Source organism: Mercenaria mercenaria, chromosome 3, assembly GCF_021730395.1.
Source record: "Mercenaria mercenaria strain notata chromosome 3, MADL_Memer_1, whole genome shotgun sequence".
In the NCBI taxonomy this organism is placed as follows: domain Eukaryota; kingdom Metazoa; phylum Mollusca; class Bivalvia; order Venerida; family Veneridae; genus Mercenaria; species Mercenaria mercenaria.
Genome location: NC_069363.1, coordinates 94,380,147 through 94,402,321, shown reverse-complemented (window position 1 = coordinate 94,402,321; position 22,175 = coordinate 94,380,147). Strand labels below are relative to the sequence as shown.

General features: G+C 34.6%; 1 protein-coding gene across 1 annotated transcript in view; it reads right to left on the bottom strand.

Annotated features, from left to right (window-relative positions):
- Positions 1-22,175, bottom strand: part of LOC123523992 (uncharacterized) — a 63,833-nt gene that overhangs the window by 40,307 nt on the left and 1,351 nt on the right. Inside the window, exons 2-3 of the mRNA XM_053539347.1 lie at positions 21,996-22,100; positions 18,140-18,221 (exon numbers count right to left, since the gene is read on the bottom strand). The gene's annotated coding sequence lies outside the window, so the exon portion shown is untranslated. The remainder of the gene's footprint in view (positions 1-18,139; positions 18,222-21,995; positions 22,101-22,175) is intronic.

Below are 22,175 nucleotides of genomic sequence, written 5' to 3'. Positions count from 1 at the left end.
AGATGATTCCTAGATGACTGCTTTATCCACTGGAGTATTAGAAGTACTACACAAAATACTTAACCTTAATGAAAACATCAAATACTATTGAAACTTACGAGGAGTGCCTTTCATTTTTAGACTGTACAGTCATCAGAAACGAAGAGATTATTGACACTTTTTTATAAATCAATAGATAGTAAAACATACTTGTTATTTCAGTCAAGTCGTCCAAAGCGTTACAGAGTAAGTATTCCGTTTCTACATGCAAGGCGCCTAAAACTTACAGTTTCCGATGAGACAATCCTAGCGAAAAGTTATAATGAGCTCAGACAATACTTACGGATGCAGGAATATCCGGACGACCTAATTATGACTGGTATGAGAAAAGGAACTAAAATAGACAAACGTCCAATACTACTCCATATGTGAGCACATACAACCCACCTAACTCGGAGATATTTGGACATATAAAGTATGATTTATATGTGCTAAAACTGGATCCACACATGAATGCTTTACTCTTAAATTAAAAAGTAATGAAGCACAAGAGGCAACCACCAAGTTTGACCAAAGCAAGGTTTTCGAAAACATAAAACTATCTTAAGTTACGAAATGTAATAGATCAAATTGTGGACTCTGGTATTATCTGACAGAAGGCGATTCTTTTAAATGTTAATGTGGACAAACATTCAAAATGAATACAAGCCATTTTTATGACGTAAAGAATGTCATATCTGTTGTTCAATGACGAAGGATGTCAGCAGAAATATGTCGGCGAAACATATAACCTTAGAAATAGAGTGCATGTACTAACCATCACATAAGATATGCCTCAAGAGGAGTAATATTTGAAAAAATGAGCACATAGACGTTTGTGTGGAAACAAAGTTCCGGAAATTTATAATTTTCCCGTTTTTTTTTTTCTTTTTTTTTCTTTTTTTTTCTTTTTTTTGTTTTTTGTTTTTTGTTTACAGACAATGTTGCCAGCAGGAAGCAACGTGAAATGATTTTAATTAGGAAAATTAACAGAGACAAACGTTATCTAACGTCCGGCAGTGACATAACGTCAGTTACATCTTTCAATATATAGAAGATATGTGTTTGTTTTTCGTGAATACGGAGTATATCGCACTTAAAAGTGAGACAGTTCAATCATTTTCTCACTTTGATGTGAGATATTCTATATTCACGAAAAACAAACAAATTTTCTTTTTATTTTATGCTTAATTAGATCTACGTTGAGATATGCATTTTGCAACAAATTTTAATCTCAGCGCGGGAAATAGACGCGCGTAAACGAACATGACGTCAGACGTGTTTTGACGTTAGAAAGACGCACATGACATAAAGTTCCATTTTATTCTACTTCTTGCTGCATAACGTTATGAAATTCTCATTAAGTAAAATAATTTGAATCGAGAAATATACTATAAAGAACAAAGTGCGACTACAACTTTGATCCTGTTTTATGCAAATAATTTAAAATTTATACACAATGTACAAGTAGATCGGCAAAGCTATATAATTTACAGTGAGTGATATGCAGTGAGTGATATGGATTATATGTCACTGATAAATAGAGGATTACGCCACGAGTCAAATATGTTTTCTTATACCTCGAGATGAAAATAAAAACCATATTCCTGCAAAAAACTTGAATTTTCTGTTTATTTTATACACAAATGATTTAAAACGTCTTTTGTTTACATTTAGAACGAGCGACTACAACAACGATGCATTTTCCGTACAGCCGAAATTAAGTCTTAATTTAGAAATAAACAAAAAACTTTACCTTTACAGCATCCACAAAAACATTAAACATGAAAGTGAACTTGTACGAGTTGCGTACAACACGTAGTTCCGGATAATTTCGACATATTGGTGTGGTTTTCTTTTCTGGCGAATCTCAAACGTTCTCCCGAGCAATGTCCCTTCGCGTAAGGTTAAATGCCGTGTATTCGTACAAATACCGGTTAGAATGTACCATAGGTGGTCTGCGATCATTGTAAATTCTATATTTTGACTTGAAATAGTTTGCTTCACTATCCATATACAGTTTTTCCCCTTCAAATGGTAGATCTACCAAAGTAACTGCCCAAGAAAATACCAAAGTAGTTCCAGGAAACCAGTGAAAATATAGAAAATATGTTTCACTACAGTGAAAAATAAATACAGTGAAAATATGAATTATATTTCATCAATATTTTCCAGTATTTCATTAGTATGTCTATAATAAAACACAGTATTTCATCAATTAGCATAAAATGAAATAGACGACGTAATAATTTAACAGTGACGTTCCTTGTTATCAAATCTATGTTAGACTTAATCTCCTGATGATTATAATTGTATGAAGGGGCCCCCGTGTCCAATTGGTCGCTTACTTCAAATCACTTGCCCCTCACTGATGTAGGTTCGAGCATCACTCGGAGCGTTAAATTCTTCATGTGAGGAAGCCATCCAGCTGGCTTACGGAAAGTCAATGGTTCTACCCAGGAGCCCACACGTGATAAAATAATGCATGAATGGGACACCTTGGGTCTTCCTCCACCATCAAAGCTGGAAAATCGACATATGTCCTAATAATTGTGTCGGTGCGACGTTAAACCCAACAAAATAGTTGTATGAAACCGACTGACGACTAAAGGCTTTAAAATACCCGCATATATATTTTCATCTCCTTCACTGTGCGTTTTATTCGACCTGGCGGGGCGGAGTTAATCTCTGACTTATGCAAATAATTGTAATCTCAAAAAAAGTGAGCAAAATAGGTAAAGCAATATAAATGTTTAATACCCTAGTCACACTTACGGCGCGGATAGCTACGTCTAGCCACGGATAGAAACGTAGTAATCCGTATCGATCCGTACCTGAGCCATGCCTCAAAATAGTAATTCGTATCAATCCGTACCAACACTTGGTCAAAACGTATTCAAGACTTATACTAACCTTGCAAGTTTCTCCAACTTTTGAACATGCGATCCGTAGCCATTTGAGCGTGACTTTAGTCCAGCTTATACCCCAGTCTCACATACGGCGCGGATAGCTACGTCTAGCCACGGATAGAAACGTAGTAATCCGTATCGATGCGTACCTGAGCCGTACCTTAAAGTAGTAACCCGTATCAATCCGTACCAGCCCGTACGGCTTAGGTACGGATCGGTACGAATAACTACGTTTCTATCCGTAGCTAAACGTAGCTATCCGCGCCGTATGTGTGACTGTGGTATTAGTTGAAACTTAATCATCCGCAGTTAAACGTACTAAAACGTAGTTATCCGCACTTAAACGTACATTGCTGTATTGATCCGTAGCTGAACGTAGTTATCCGAGGTTGCCCGTGCTTAAGCGTAGTTCAACGTAGTTCACCGCAGACCCGTCCACGCGCTGGGCAAGTTGCCAGGCGCAGTTAAACGTAGTTCAACGTAGTACTTATTCGCGTCCTGTATTTTTTGTTCCCCATTATCACCATTTTTCCCGTACTAAGACCTACTGCTCCGTACTTATCCGTGTCCGCTCCCACCACTGACCAATCCCATCCGCACCGTACCTCAACGCACGGACAAATCCGTATGTGTGACTGTAGCTATACAAAGGTCTTGAAGCAACTCAAAGAGCCCATATATTGTTTTAGTGTAAGCTATAAGCCAGATGATTGTGCACTTTTTAGAAGAGTTTTAAATTTGTATGATTCTTGCGTATTGTATCATAATATTACAATTTTTATGCAGAACCCATCGCTGCATGAACTATTTTACAAAATTTAGACCGATTTTTAGGAAACTTTACTAGTGCAGATTTTCATTGTACTTTTCATAACTTTTTTATTTTTTGCTCAATTCTAAAAATATCTTGTACAAATATTTCTTTTTAAAATGCCGATGCGACACATATATTTGTTTGGTGTTGCAAAATTATTGGAGGATGTCGAACTTTATTGATTTAAGCAATTCTGCATGTTTAACATTTAAACATTGACTTAAATTGTAAAAAAAATCATGTAAAGATTAAGGTTGGAGCCGTGGCAACTAGAATTAACACAAAAATGGATAAAATGTCAATGTACGCATAAGTAGATTGATCTGAAACTTCTTTGTTGACAATTTCATTGCAATTTTTTCATACAATGTTCAGAAGCTTATGACAAAAACAACTGGACCGTGACAAATTGTATTTATTGCAAGTATGCACGTATTCATCTGTAAATGTTGACACATACTATAAACAAATCATGCAGATGATAGCCAATAAGACGTTCATATGAAATAAGGCAAAGTGTCAAAGCGAGCTTTACGACTTTGCTACTACTCAAAATGCGCAGATTCTTGAGAAAGTGTTCAAATAAGGAACGAAGGTAGTAATTCGCCGTTTCTGCCTCTGTGGTCACACTGAACACTGAAAGTAGTCTGTGTCAGTATATAGTGCTATTTTCCCGTCTAGTTAATGTATTTACATGCCAGATATAAAATGTACTTAAACTTGAATGTCTGTAGATGATTTAGAGCTACGTAACGTTATATTGTTCTATGTTTGTGTAGAACCTGCAAGGTAGAATGTAAGTGAATGTACGTTCATGCTTGAAGTCTTCCTTCGCAATATTATCGTTTCATCAAGTATCTCAGTCACGTGACCATGGCTTCGCTGCATTATGGAAAACCCAATATTTTCTGTTTACTGATTGTCTATAGACAGACTCTCAAGACGAAGGTTATCTCGCAAGAAATGTAACGCTAGACATGCTGACAAGAAAAATACTTTGCATTGTAATTTTACATTGAAAATAGTAGCGGAGACATTCAGTACATTGTAACTTATAAAGAAAAATTAAACCGTTGCCATTTCTTACAGATACGAAGATAGGTATTAGCTAGATATGTCCCTGAAGAGCCGTGGCATTTATTTCGAAATTCTTTCTTGAATATTTTTGTAAAAATGATATCATTTTTCCATCTAGCTAGAAACTTTGATAAATAATTGATACGTAAGTTTGAGCAACCGGATGACGTTACATCATTATCATTATTATTGTACCACATATATATATCGCCCTTACCATGATCAAAGACGCTTTACCTAGCACAAACGAAGCCTAGCAAGGTGCAAAATTAATCGTCTGTGCTCTCTACTAGTACAAACACAGAGCGATCTGACCAGCGGGACCGAGTGAGAAAAAGCCGCTAAATCCCCTAGAAGGGGCTTTAATAGATCAGTTAATGTTTTTTTACGATATTGTTTTTTGGTTCATGTTTAGATCTGCTTACATCAAATTTAAAATGCTAGGTATCTTATTATCGTAATGTAATTTTAAATAGTTTTCTATAATAGTTCAATTATCATTTGTATTGAACATTATATAGATGTTGTTTATGTAAAGCACTTTTGAACGTATTTTTATATGAAAAGAGTGCTATATAAATATGGTATACAATAATGATAATAATAATAATAATGAAAGGAGAGAGAGAGAGAGAGAGAGAGAGAGAGAGAGAGAGAGAGAGAGAAATCCCTTTTAGATACAGGCTTGTCCGGTTAACTTAGCTTAGTTCTTTGCGAATAGACAATCTGGTTCTTTAAACGTGTTCGGTGTATAGCTACGATACACACAAAGCCGTCTTTCCTTGGAGAAACCACTACAGTCCTGTTACCGGACGTTTTCTCTTCACTGCACACAAAAAGAAACACTTTCTCCAAGACAGTTTTAAAATCCATCAAATGTATGAAAGTCGAGTAACGACTCGAGCTCTATGTTAAATACGAAATTAAATGTATCTTTATGTCGAGTTCTGTGTATCTTTATCAGTTTATTTTGTCAAGTTGTGCGCATACCAAAACAACACACACACTTTCAAAATTTTGCTTTGATTTTTGAGGTGTGTGCCAGGATGACACAAAGAAACGTGTTGCCTAAACCACGCGCACGCCAATGCAACATCACGAAACACCCTAAAAGCCACCATAGATAAATCAATGACATCATTTACATATGACCACATACTGAAATTATCACGTATATCACAGAATAATTGAAGACGAGTTTCAGATGTTATCAACAGCGAAATGAAATTGTTTAACGGGCTGAATAGAAAACGACAAGTTTTATATAAAAAAGTATACATCTGTTGACAATTTCGCGTCAATGGTTTTCGCAAGTTCAGTGCCGTAACTACGTTGAGGCACACCGAGGCAGATTCCTCGGTGTTGTGTTTTTAAGCAACGTGTTTTTTTTCTTTATTTTTTTACATTTGATGTATCTATAAAAGTTCTGTTTCCCCTCTAAACAAAACAGATACATCTGATAAAAATATCTTACCTGATTTGTCTATAAACTCAGGTCTTTTTGTAAATGGTTTATTCAAATCCTCTTCCTAGATGTAAATACATGTATTTCTTTGTCCATTTTAGGATTTCTGTGTATTGAAAACTCATTTTGACGTGTCCTATCAAGAAATGCACGAGTCATATACATATTGATGGGAATGATATCTCCACTTGACTTTTTTACACTTGCGTACGAAAAAGACATTGAGTTTTGATTCTTGTGCGGTTGTAGGGTCAACGTTAACTCCTAAACATGGTCACACATTTCCCTCCAATCATTCCTGATATAAGCATTCAATTTTGTACTTTTGCTTGTGAATCACACAAAGTTTTACTAACAATTTCATAATCTAGCTTTAAAAGCGTACCATTTTCTTGTGGAACTTAAGAACTTTTGAGCCCACTACCTGTTCTCCGATTTACCAGTCTAATATGGTAAACCTGTCAACCTGAGTTGCTCAAATTCATTTTTCTGAAATGATTTTTAAATGCATAATTTTGCCTCATTGAATTTTCCACATTTCTCTAAGAGGGTCCCGAACCCAACTTCTACTTTTACTCAAATTACACAGACGAGTAGTCGTATGCGTACACTTTAACCTGATTTGCTAAGGTTTTTGTCAGAGATGGTGTAAATGTCCCATTTATCTCCTATCAATTTAAAATTTCGCGGGGAGGACCCTGGAACCATCTCTATTTCTACTCTAGTTATGCAGCCGGGAAATGTGTACATTTCAACCTGATTCTCTCAAATTCTTTATCAGAGATGTCTTAAAATGCACAATTTTGTCTTTTATAATATCAAAGTACTCTTGGGAAGGACCCTTGAAATCCTATCTTTACTTGTATACCAATTATGCAGGCGGCTAGTGCAAACTTTTTAACCTTATTTCCTCATATTTTTTTCGAAGGTTGTTTAAAATGCACAGCTTTGACCCCGAACACAACCCTCTACGTGTACTCGAATTATGTAAGCAAGTAGTGTGACATTTTGCTCAGATTTTTGTCTGAAATCGCTTGAAACTAACACAGTTGTATTGTATAGTGTAAAAACCTTTCAAGACCTTAGCTTGGCTCCAACATTGCAGACGAGTTGTGTGTACATTTCTAAAATGTTTTGTCGAGATTTTTTTTTATCTGAAATAACTAAAAATACACCATTTTGTCATGCAGAATTTCAAACAAAAACTCAGGATGGGCCCCTGTAACCCTGCATTAACATATGCTACAACTCCATGTGCTTTCTATGGTTGAAGAAAAAAATGTTCAAATTAACTGATGACTTGTTAAATCGTAGTTTGTACCTAAGACCATATATGAAACACTATAGCGTAGTCACAACCATAATTGTATAGTTGCTAACAATAATTTCAGTTACAAGGTTTACTACAACTTATATTCTTACTTCATGTTCACTCATACAAAATCAAAACAGAAAAGTGATAACGAATCTTAGAACACAAATTTTTATAGCACATAGACTATATCTTGGGGTCTCACAATTAGATCTCGTCCAAAGGACTTACAGTAAAACATCTTTGATTGGCATTTAAGTTATAATTTTTATCTACTTTGGTGGCATGGCAGATATTACACATCACGCACTAGCTAGAATATTGATTAGATAGACGTCATATATACCACGTTTGAATTAACATATTACTAAAGTTAAACGCACGTGATAAAGCTTGAAAAATACAAGGATACTGTTAATTAGGAACGTGATGCAGCACACATATAATATCTGTTGTTTACAACATTGCAAAAAGAATTCGTGACCAGGCAAATTGCCCGTTACATGTTCAACTTTAAGACAAAATTGAAATTTAATATATATGTAATACATGTACATTGAATGGACATTAAAAGTAAATAAAATCAATTACAAAACAATAATTCATAAACACATGATAATACAAATATGTAACTATGTTACAACTCTTTTTCCGAAAGAATTCTGCCTCGGTGTTTTTTCAGGGCTTGTTACGGCACCGATGTTTTAATCATGTCTATTTTATAAAAGATAAGGGTAAAGGTCTTGCTTATCATCGTGTCAGCCCTTTTAAAAAAGGCTAGCCAATTTGGTTTATGAGACACATTTATTGTGCGTACCTATTGCCTCCCAACTCCTAGCACTTTGCCGGGCGGATAGAAGTCGGTAACCGTTCATCTAACATGCTCGTGGCTCACGAACCGGCCTTTTCGGAACGAGTCCCATGACAAACATCCCCCTCCGACCTCTCCTGATCCTGAGGAGGACGCCTTAACCACTGTGCCACGGTCACCGGTAAGTGTCGATATAAAGGACATGAAAATGTGAATAAATACAAGGACCAATCCCCCTCCCGTCTCTTATCACCTGACGACTCGTTTTGTAGATTGCCAATGACAATTGATTTCATATTAAGCTCAATATATGCATGTATGAAGACAAGGTTTTGACATGTTCATTTATAACAAAACATTTTATACTTTGCGTTGCGGATACTAAAAGGTTATTTTTGTTTATGTCATCTGACCTTGATCTGGAGGTTTATACTTTTTCTTTACCCTGAGAACAAATTGTTGGATATTTCTGAAGGAAAGAAAACTGAAATAACGGTGCTGAAGGCAAGAATCTGATATGTGTCGGACATTGACAGCCAAAGACAGTGTATAGAGACGGACGGACAGACAAATTGAAATATTGAAAAAAGCTCGTAGACCACGAAACGCCCAACTCCACCCCTTGATGCATTCAGTAACTGCACAAAGAACAGACCCTACTGGGTCATTGTGCACTGAGCGTTTGACGTACTGACATCAAATCAAAATAAAAGGTCATTTACCAGTCATAAATGACCTCTAGATCAAATCTGATTTTAGACCAAAGCATTATCTTGTTATTTGTCAATAACTGTTCTGGGTCAATGTTTTACCTCTGATCTACTGATTTCAAAATCAACAGGGGTCATCTGCTGGTCATGTTCAACCACCCTATTAAGTTTCGTTAATTTCGTGATTCTAATCCTAAGCGTTCTCAAGTCATCATTCGGAAACGCTTCAACTGTTCCGGATCGCTGTGAACTTGACCTTTGACCTACTGGTCTCAAAATGAATAGGAGTCATCTATTTGTCTTGATCAACCACCCGATAAAGTTTCGTGATTCTAGGCCTAAGTGTTCTCAAGTCATCGTCCAGAAACTACTTGACCTACTGATCATAACATCGACAGAGATCATCTGCTGGTCATGCCAAATCTCCTTATCAACTTTCAAAATCCTATGCAAAACATCCTTGAGATATCATATGGCAAAGGTATACCTATTCTTCGTCAATTTGACCTTGACCTTTGACCTACTGACCCCAGTATCAGTGGTGGTCATCTACTGGTCATGATCAACATTTCTATTAAGTTTCGTGATTCTAGGTCCAAGCGTTTCCAAGTTATTGTCCAGAAACTGTTTAGATGTTCCGGGTCTCTGTAACTTTAACCATTGACAAAGTGACCTCAAAATCGATAGATATCATTTGCTGGTCATGACCAGTCTCCTTTTCCACTTTCATAATCCTATACACAAGCATTCTTGAGTTATCATCTGGAAACTGTAGACCTGTTCTTCGTAAATGTGACCTTGCCTTTTGACCTACTGACCTCAAAATCAAGGAAAGTCATCTGCTAGTCACGATCGACCTTTCTTATAAGTTTCGTGATTCTAGGACCAAGCGTTTCCAAATTATCGTCAAGAAACTGTTTAATTATTCCCGGTCACTGTGGCCTTGACCTTTGACCTACTGACCTCAAAATCAATAAAAATAAATGTGCTGGTTATGACCAACTTCCCTTTCAAATTTTATGATCCTAGACTTAAGCGTTCCTGAATTATCATCCGGAAACCGATTGTTCAACATATTAAAAGACCGACAGACAGACCAACCGACCTCTGAAAAACAATATACTTCTCCTTCTTAGAACGGGTGCATAAAAATAGGGGTTCACAACTAATTAACATGCCATTTCCTACTTACAACATCGTTTTCTGAAACAAAACTATTCAAAAATCAAACTTTAAATGTACCATTATAAGTGTTGTCCAATTTTTCTACAATTTTACAAATTCAAGGGTCGTAACTCTCATATATGCATATCTATTTCAATTTTTAACCCCCAGACTGATTAATAATTTCCCCCGACATATATTTCGCATAAAATGTTTAGAATTTGTATTTCATAAAATAGTATATGGTGGGTGTTGTATACTAATACCTTTCATAAATGATTTCAAGGGGCATAACTCTGACCCTTATTATTTACCATAAAGGCTTGGTAGAGGTGGGTTCTACATCTAAAGTGTTCTGTTATAGATAGTAGTATTGTATTAGATAAAGATCAAAACTCTTCTAAAAAGTGCACAATTCGGCCATATTTTTAGCCTTATAGCCTACACTATTTAAAAAAAGACGACCAATAGGACCAGGGCATAAAAGTTTTGGGTAGGCAAATTGTAAAGACGATAGCATATGTAAGCTAAGCACCAGAAAGCTGAGACAAATATAGGAAGCTTAGACACAATTCAGGCAGTAGGAGACTTTTGCATAAGAACAACTGTGCACGGGATCGTACCTCCAAAAACAATACGAAATCACAAGATTCCCATTCTATACAGCACCAGGTGCGTTAAACATGTTAGATGGTCAGATGGAACAGACGCGCATTAAAGTGTTTGCCACTGATGTTAGTTCAAAAACGTTGGTAACCTATACCTAATAAAGATAGAATTAAAGAAACTGTTGAATTTGCAGATGAATAGAATAGTAAAATTGGTACTGATTCAGCGTAATTATACATACTCAATTTGTACTAATAAAACACTTGTAAAGTCTTTAAACTATATATGAAAGCTTTACCTAAAATTCAGTACGACACGGGTGTAAAAGTTTAGCTGTGCTTTATGCATGAATTATCAGAAACTGGTTTTAATTACGGATACACATCAAGCAGGATTGCATCAAGTATCATATGTAGATGATATATGTATATACTTTAAATTAGTATTTGTATTACCCGTATACTGTATTGGGAAACATTTAAATATTATTGGCTCTGTGTTGGCAATGTTAAGATGCTGAGCTACCCAACTTCATTGCCTACTTTCTACATCATCTTTTCACGTTCCCCAAAAAGAATAAAAAATAGCGACCATGCATTAAAATCAGTGTTAAAACGACCAGCTTAGTATATATTTCAAACTTCTTATCAAAGTCCTCACTACAATAAATAAATTACATTTATATATTTTTATTCAGTACACTCTTATCATACATGTATTTAACACAGAAGAAGTAAGTACATGTATATATTTGCTGAAAAGCCATCAAATAAACAGAGGATGCAATTATTGTACATTTTGCTTTTACAAATTGTTATATTATACCTGTACAAAAATAGGACCTGTTTGACAGCTGTAAAACGTCTGTAAAAGACCTGTATTTTGAAATTACAGCTGTAAATGACCTGTAAGTGGAGAATTACCAGAAATACCGTTGAAATTTACAGGTGTAAAACAATTGAAGGTCTCAAAAATACAGCTGTAAAATTTTAGTTGAAAGTTACAGCTGTAAAATGGTCATGTCTCAGAATTACAGCTGTAACTTTATTTGGAGGGAAACATGAATACTGTCAGCCATCTTTTGTTTTGGCGGGAAATAACTGAAATCAACAGAGACACCACATCATCTAAAATATTGGAATTTTAGCCATTAGTGGGAGTAAGTGCAAATGTTTAATTATCTAATACAATTGTAAAACGACGTGTGTAAGCACATGCATAAACAATTTACACTTTATTTGAAACTGTTAAGTTTAAAAGAAATAATTAAAAGATTGTCATATGTTTTCATGACAAAGAAAGATTTTATAAACAAGATATGAAGCATAGTTCCTACTTTGTATCCTACTTATTAATATTGGAATTGCTATACTAAAAACATATTTCATATTGTTCTTTACTTACTAGATCATTTATTTTGCCATTTGTGTAGTAATTGCTACCCTTTCTAGACAATAACAATTCATCCTAAAACTTTTTGTACTGAAAGTCTTCTGCTTTCGTCCCTTAAAATAATGTTCTCTTTTTCAACACCTGTATTTCTATAGCTGTAACTTTTAGGCATATTAACAGCTGTAACTTTTTCATTTTACAGCTGTAAGTTTTTGTTTACAGCTGTATCTCATTTGTATAACTCGACCTGTTTTACAGTCGTTTTACAGCTGTTTATTGAAATTTACAGCTGTAAAATCAATGTTGTTAGATAGATTCTACAGGTGTAAAATTGAAATAATCATGACTGTAATTTTGCACAAAAAAACAGGCCTTTTACAGCTATAAAATTTCGTACAGGCACTTCATTCCATTACACAACTGGAGATTGGCTGAAGGGTTAACAGCGTTATCAAATTGTTGCAAATGAACTTTTTGGGTTAAAATACTTTGCCCCTAATCGTAACTATAATTAAGCTTACTTTACAGTGTGTTTATTTGACTTCAAATACTTTATTTGCATCAAATATGACACCATCCTTTTCCTTTAGCTTATTTCAATGTGACATTGGGCTGTAAAAGTTGATCATGAGCCTTTAGTAGAGTTCAGTGGTGAATTGCGGCCCTCGTCGGAGGACACCGATTAATAAAAAAGATATTTGAAGTAAACATTTGATGTCTAATAGCCTATTTCATTTGAAGACATATGTCTCGTACAAGAAAACTCTTCAGCCATGTCGGACCAAAATAACAAAGAGGAATAATTGTGTAAAGAAGCGTTATGGTTCCTGCACATAGCATTTCCTCTCAATGTCCTCTGTCATAAGGTGAAATGTCAATTTCATCCATTGAACAGGTTTTCAAGTATGTTCTGGAAAATCATTGTAACATAATATTATAACAAAGTGACAAAATTCAAAGCGAAACAAAGTTATCCTTTACCCTTGTATGTATATTCAATAAATTTTCTTCAACACTTTTGGAGTTGTGCTCTGAACAACTTTATTTAATAAATTTAAAAACTAAGCTAGGTAGAGTTACTGTTCTTGCTAATGTATGTAAGTTCAACAAACTCTTCTTATAGTTTGTAGTTATTCCCTAGACAATTGTACTAATAGCATTTCAAACTTAATAAAGAATCATTATCAAAAACATAAGCAAGTTAATGTTATGGTTCTTGTACACTGTAGTTTTCTTATTGTCTTCTATTTTGTATGCCCATCGGATGAACTCCCTTAGGTTCTTTAGAGTTGTAATGCGGCCAGGACAACTAAATTTGATAAAAGGGTATAATTCATAACGTAAGCATGGTAGAGGTATGGTTCTTATACACTATTTTTCCTCTTAATAACCTATGTCAATATGTGAAGATTTGACAAAATTCCTTTCACAAGTTCAAAATTATGGCCCTGACAAGAAGGTGTCGGTATTCACGGACAGACAGACAGACAGCAAGAGTGATTACTAAAGGGCTTCCGCCAAAAGGCGGGCCATAAAAAATATCATAAACTGTTTCTTTACCAAAATTTGAAATTCTTAAACAATATGTGGACGCAGAATGTCACCACTATGTTATCTACGATACTGGATATATGAAAATATTTAAAAATAATTATTATTTAAATTCAGTTAAAACATAATATTCTTTTTCAATGTTGCCAATATCGCTGCAAATCAAGCTAATTCGTTGTGGTACCAAACGATGATTACGATATTCTTAACAATTCAAAATTGGACAAAAATCGTTCTTTTTTATAGTTTCACTGCAATAGGAGAGATCGCCCTGACGTCACGCATCAACACTTGTTTATCTGGCGGTGGGCAAAACAAAATGTTTTTACATTGTTTGTGTATGGATCAGAATTTTCAATTTTAAATAACTTTTTCGTTCATATATGGATTTTTAAAATTTAAAAAGTTTTGAAATGCTTACGATTTTCATATTTTCTTATTTAAATATTTTTTGAAAATGAATAACCGTTTTAAATGACATTTGATTTTAATAGCGGCGTAGCGATGCTCTAAACTTTTAGAAAAAACACTGTAAGTTAAGCGTTCATAATTAATCCATTTTATATCAAAATAATAGTTAAAAGTTATCAATAAATTGCTTGTTTTATATTCTTTCCATTGATCAAAAAATTATTGATATCATTTGTGTTTTAAGAAAGTTTAAGCCGTTAGAAAAACATCACTGTTAACAGAAAAACATGGACGCTCGGCGTCTGACCACCCGATCTTTGTCTTATCAGTTCTAAAACTAGAATATACAACGGATTTGTATACAAACACGATCTCTCCTATGCAACGAGAAAGATAAAGAAGAAAGCCCACTACTTAAGATATTCTGATTGCAGTGCAATGACCCTGACCTTTAGTCAAGGGTCCCAAATACTATCCCTATCTAGGGCTCCAGTTAAGCTTTCTATATTCTAAGTCTGGTGACACTATGTCAAAATGAACTATAGTTACAGCCAGAGTTCCTGTTTTTATTAACAGCAGCCTTGACCTTGACCAAAGCATATCCAAATACAACCCAAAGTTTGGTCTCCATATAAGCCTGCACACGTGAAGTGTTATTAGAATATGTCATTGTTAATTTATTATAAGTAATTGGCAGGAAATTGTTTTTTGTTCTATTTTCTGTTATTGTTAACTTGATTAAAATGTAAAACAACGTATCATCAGTTTCTTCTCGTGAGCTACCTACATACCAAATAGAAAAATGGAAAACAACAGGTCGTCCAACACGACAAATATGACAATGTTGAGGGTCGTTTTGATTGAGCCTGTTCATGGAAGTAAGCGGAAATGCAAGCTACCGTCCACGCACTCCAGCCCCGGGTTTAGCAGAACTCAACATTTACATGTATGGGGCCGTCTTATCAATATCGTAACTTTACGAGAAACTTGCGAGAGACTTCTGAGAAAGATACGAGAAATATTCTCGTAAGTATCTTGATAAGACGGGCCCATAGTCTAGAGACACCCGCAAGTGTATTCATACGGCGGTGCAAATGGAACCTTCAATGATACACTGAGTGTAATTTCATGAAAATCGGCGTATCGTTCCCAGTTAAAATAATAACAAGAAAACTATGGGCAGAACTAAACAAACTGGAATTTAGAAAAGGGATCTGAAGTTATGGAGCCTACATGTCACAGAAACGGTCAAAAGACAAAATTAAAAAGCAGGCACCATGTCCAAGGGGTGATTAAACAATACCAAATTAAAGCTATTGAAGCCGTAGTATTGGAACCACCAAAGCCAAAATGTTCAAGCTGAGCAATTAAACTGTACACTAACACAGCATAAATGTCGTACCGAACGATCGGTAGAGATCGAAATATACCTACGTACCAAATTTCACGAAAAAAAAACTCATTTCTAACGTTGCATTTGTTTTTCCAAAAAAGGAAGGCGACCTTGACCTCAGCGACCTTAAATGCAACCCAAAACTAGGTTTTCATATAAGCTTGCTATACACCATGTGTGGTTGGAGTAGGTTATTCCAATCTTAAGTTACTGACCGGAAGTTGTTTGTTCTTTTATCATCTAGTATCATGGGTGAACACGACTGTAAGGAATTGATATAAAAAATGATACTTCACGACCTTCACTTTCCACTTCACACCCCCAAAAATAAAACGTTTTAATATATTTTCCATTCATAATTTATCAAAGAGAAAACATGAACAACTTTTAGTTTACTTACAGTTGTGACTGGTTGCTAAACATATATCTAACCTACTGTTGCTGGTGCTATGTAAAGAGACTATACAATAATACATATCACAAAATCCGCTTAAAAATCGTCATAGCACATAAGAGACTGTCTCGATGGCACCTCCCCAACAATTGTGTCAGTACAATCGTCTTTACATTTTTAAATTTCTGCCAATGAATACTTTTGATTGAATACAATACTCTATTTGTCAAAAGAAGAAGTTATTTGAAAATACAAGATACTTATTACACAGGAGAGGACTTTTAGTGAAATTTAGCTAAATTCTATTTAATTATTCTGAGTTAGAAGAGTCTTCCGAAGAAAATTACTATTTACGCTTAATAATGCCGTCCGATGTCTCTAAACTAATTGTGCAATTTTTTGAATTCCAACATCTACAGGAATTTCTTAGTCAAATTTGGTGGCTTCCATTGTCAAGTAGCTATCGAGATGAAGGCGTTTGAAAGAAATTTCTGAATGTTACCCTTACTGGGCCTCACCTCTGCCCCTAGCCCACCCTTCAGGGGTCATGCCCATTATTTTTTACAAATTTGAATCTCTTCAATGGAGGATTCATCTGTCTAATTATATTAAATTACCTTCATGAAGAACAAGTTATTTGAAAGCCTTAAATCATGAAGTTTATTTGTAAATGCGTTGATTATATATTTGATGGTGTAATTGCTATAGGTTTCACCGTTCTATTTTAGTATTCACTTGATTAAGTAACTATGTAAAGAAGAATCTAAAAAAAAGACAATTTTTCTATACATAGAAACGTTTTGAACTTTATTGAGACTTCCAGTAACTTGTTTGTCTCATAATTACGTTGCAAAAATATTTTCTAGAAGGACTTGCCATGTATGGTAGAAGCCAGAAAGTATATGAACATGTTTCATAGGAAGTGCCTTCCTGTTTTTGTTATATTTAGAGTTAACATTTTTGGTTATAGTTGAATTACATTTTAGGTTTCTCTAAAAGGACTATATTCACAATATGACAATCTAACTAAGAATTATTCAGACAGTGAAGAAATTGTTTCAGCGAATTCTGGGAAATGTTGATTTGAGTGCTCATACAGACTAAGTAATTTGTGTGTATTAAACTTGAAGGAACCTATTAAAGCTACAAAAGCACAATTCGTGTAGATTGAATATTATAATATATGTTAGGACTTTGTTTCAGGTATTCAATGTACTTTGATATTACATTGAATAAATTTTGTTATTGTTAAAAGTTTGTTGCTGGCTTTTATTTCTAGTTACGCCTTGCTAGTAATAAAATGTTTCCAGTGATATTTCCATCAAGCTGTTCTGGTAAAATAGTCGTTCATCCTCATGGAGGTTAAGGTATTCGTGTGTACACTTTTGATTTCCTTCCATTACACTTACATCAGTTTCTGGAGATGAAGTACCTTAAAGAAAACTACTATTTTAAACTAAGAGGCTCATCCTCTCGATCCGAGGAGTTCGGGGGTCATCATTTATCCATACCACTATTGATTGCTTTCGGCAAAATTTGGCAGAAGTAAAACCAGTAGTTCCGAAGAAATAGTTGTTATGGACGGACATTCGGGTGGACGGTAGTACCACATGATCCAAATAGCTAACATAGTTATTCGGAATCAGATGGGTTAAATGAATAAAATCAAAATTTGAGAGCATATTCAGTGTACAGACGTTGAACATTTTGCTGCTATATCCGGTTTACATTTCATTTCCCCACAGTGTACAAGTAGACCGTCTGCAATTATTTCCTTAGTTGTGTTTCTATATATTGATCAATACCTTTTAATTAGCAATGCAAAAGGATTTTATAAAAGGTCATTTTTCACTAAAAACACCATAGATTAGTTCAGTGTGGTTCCCTTAGCAACTTAAAGTCAATAGAAGTTAAATATACTGGAATAAATGGACTAGGGTGCATGGTGAAAATCCACAAATTCCAGTGCTTATGAAGCCTTTTTCTTATATTAGGGCCAAAACCGGACCTCCCTGTTAAAATGTCAATAAATGATAAACTCTGAACCCAAATCAAAACAAACGTGTTTACTAACAATAATGTGATAAAAACAATACAAAATTCAAATACCAAAACTGTTTATCTTCACTTCTGGGTACAAACTTTCTCCAAAGTGACGACAAATCCAACACTGAAATGATTTCAAACAGACCTGGAAGAAAGCAGGAGGTATATATATATTCATATTCATTATATATATATTTATATTCATTAGTTTCCTGCAGAAACTGAGTCTTGCTAGATTGCATTATGTCAAATACTATTTAGTATCACATTCTTGAATACTAATAAAAAAGACTGAAAATTATTAAGATTGCTGGAGCCTTGGACAAATTAAATCATTTAAAGATTGAGCCCCACTTCCGTTGGCACTTCTGTAGCACTTCTTACTAACTGCATCAAGTTAGCTTTAAGTTCATCGGCAGATGTTAGTTGCGATTGAAGCGCTTTGAGGACCTTTTTTCTGTTTTCACCAAGGGCCATTATGCCCTCGTCAATTTGCTGACAACTTTGCCACTGACCGTAGTAGCAAACGGTATGTGTCAAATTTTCTGCTGTTTGTATTCTCAGTCGTTCTAATCTTTCCCTCTTCTCTTTCTTTTTTTCTGCTCCTCTAACCGTTTTGACTCTCAATTTGTTTCAGTCTACACCTAAACTTCTCGCGTATTTCTCTGCCCTCTTTTCTTGATTCCTGTAAAATCTTATTTCTTTCTTCTGCCAATGTGCTGTTTTATTAAACGATACATTATATAAACTTCATTAGCTAATATAGATGCATTTGGTCTATATGAACAAGATTGTCCAGTTGTCCAAAAATAAACTCGGGTAGTTTGTTATGTTTCAAAGTTGATGTTGTTTGCTTTCTCAATTTTTCTGAAGGATCCCAAAATATACCGCCTGAAATATGTTCTCCTTAGAAGCTGGGCAACTGCAACAAATATGTCTTGAAGCAATGGTAAGCAAATCTCATATATTTCTTCCTTTGGCATTAACAACTTCTGTAGCATTTTGTTGTCTTTGTCTAGAACCTCGTCAAATGGAGTGTTCTCTCCTGTCATGAATTTCATAGTGTGATCAGAATCAGCTCCAGCTTGATTTAAAAATGTACGTAATGTGTCAAAGTGTTTGTTCATATCCAAAATATGCCCAGGTGCTTCCAACAGTTTCCATAAAGGTGCTTTGATGAATTTGGATATAAGTCCAAATGCTTTAGCACCTGCTAAATAAACCTGGTCCTGGCAGTCTAGAACAATTGCTTTAAGCAAATCAATCTGAGTTCCATGAACATTTTTTATAAAACCATAGATGCTCTCGCTGTGATAATATACCGTCTGAGCTATGAGAAACACCATATTAAATCTCTGTTTTGCTTGAATCTAAGGGTGTGATTTCTTTCATCCTTTTCTGTTAAGTATGTATTCCAAGGGAGATATACTCCATTCCTTTCATCCTCACCCATTGCAAAACTTTTACTACATATTTTCAGAAGTCTAAGACATCCGCTCTAAGCTTTATGATAACGTTTCACTTCTGGCATTTGTGCAGATCCAATCAACTTTCCATCTAGGAGGTTTTTCTCAAATTGTTTCACTGCCGCCTGTGTAACATATGTAATCCCTACTAGTAACTCCAAACCACAGAAGAAGTTATTTATCTGACCACACAAATTTTGCTAATCTTCAGATAAATCATTGTAATTATCTATTACATCTGGAAGGACATTTGTCTTTTAGCCCTGAAGTAAGACATTAAAATGTTTCTCTGTGCTAGCCCTATCTGACATAGTGTTTCTAATATTTGTTAACAGCTCATATCCACCACCAAACCTGTTTTCGGTTTGTAGTATCTTGCAGTGGTCTGATATGTCATCTAGAATTGATTTAAAAGTATCAAGAGTGCATGAACCGCTTTTGTTTGCAATTTCTCTCAGTCCTACTAAGTAAGAATTCTGTGAATTATCTGTAATGATATAAGATTCATATGTGTGGCCATATTTCCGAGGCTCGTCTGTGCATAAAGTGGTGTCTTTAGCTTCGCTTAAAATTGTTCCAATATGTTTCTGACTAATAGACTCTTTTCGGTCAACAATATTGTCTACTGTTTGTCTGGTTGGTAACTGATTGAATGTCTTTCCACATAGTTTACCAACTTCTTGCATATCTGGACCTATATTTCTTGTGGCGACTATTAAGTCTGTTAAATTAATGGCACATTGCACTGCATCATTACAGTAAACATTTTGTTCTTCATTAAAATTTTTAACTTCAGACTGGTCATTCAACAAATCCTGAAGATATTAATTCTCTGAATGTCAGCATTTTCAGTTTTTAAGGTGTTTGTCTCTCGAGTTAGTTCTGTATTAATTCTTTCCAAATTAGCAACTTTTTCTTTCATACCGCTGAGGGCTTTCAAATGAATATTTGCAGATTTCAACTTCCTTCTTTTATTAAACAAAGAATACTCTGCAGACTTATGTTATAGTCTTGATCGTTTATGAGGTTCTTTGTTTTTATCTAGTAATATCTGTAAGTTTGTTGATTTCCTTCTTTCCTGTGCAATTTCTGATTCAAGCTTCTGGCGTTTTAATGTTTCATCCTTTAAATGTTCAATTGCACTTTAATGCCTTTCAATTTCTTCTTAAGCTGTTTTTTCTCTTCTCGAAATTGCCCAATAACTTTTTTCTTTTCAGATTGTGATGAAGCAGAGGTAGTTTATTTTGGATCAACCGATGGTTGTCTTATCTTTGAACTTTCTGATAGTTGCACTGCTGAAACTGGTATACTAAAATTTTCTGCCCTGTAACTTGCCTTGGATTTATCATTTTTCAATATTCTATGGTACTTAAAAACTGTTGCATTTATATTTATGTTTTCATGTTTGGTAATGATTCCAATTGTTGAAACAATCTTGTAGTTGTCCTTTGAATTTTATTTTCCAAGGTCAAGATCTTTAAAACCTGTCCATTTATTAACTTTTCAAATGTCTGACTACCAGGATTAGAAAATACAGTTGAAGTGAAATTTTGATCTTCAGCAGTGCAAGACATTTTTACTTAGTTATAATGTTCAACACTCACTGTAGATATTGTCTGGGTACTTTTATTACTTTCAAAGATATCTACTAGACTTGATTTTATATACAAATTTAAATGTCTGATATTTCCTGATAATTTTGTCTGAGCACTTGAACAAGTTAATAACCTACGCTTTTTTGCCAAAGGTTCTACTGGCTGTGATACCTGTTTAAAATAATTATTTTGAACAGTTGTGCATTGAACAGCATTGGTGATGCCATGCTCTAATTGTAAAAGAAGTGTGCTGCGATGGCTCTATATCATACTTTCAAACACTAAGTAGGTCAGTGTCCATTTAGTATGCATTTCTCAACTGAAATTGGTCGCGAGGCACAGCCACGCCTGACCAATTTAAGTTGATAAATGCATACAAATATACACTAACCTATACTAGAAGGAAAATCAACATGCATACAAAATGTGCTTACTATTACTATTTCGTGTTTTTACATATTAACAATTAGAGAAAGAATACATAATGGTATTTTAGTGTACTCTAAACGTTTGAAGATGAGTTAGCATTAATATTTTAACCCACACATATACAACTATAAAATTGTAAAATTTATAAGAATAATATGCATAAAGTATAACAAACTTCTATTTCAGGTCAATCATTAATAAATGATATTTTATAGTAATTTCATACACTTTAATGCAAATGTCTTCGTAAGATACTATGCATTCATATAAATCAGAAATAATAGCAGTTGAATGCCTTTCATACTGATCAATATTAGAGTTCTTTAGAACACCCTGACCGGAAATAATTTGTTTTTCAGAATTGAGATACAAACACCAGTCACTAGACAGTAAGCATTATAGTACTAAAGTACATTCACATAAAGATACCTTAATCTCTGTTGGTTCTTCTGAGAGCACCAGTTCATGTGCCAGTCCAAGTTCTTGGGTAGAGATATTTGGCTCAGTGAATGTAAACAAAGTAGTACCAGGGACCTGTAATGATGCAAAAAATAAATGATTTTGAATTTGACACTAAACTATGGTTGAAAATATATTCATATTTAGATA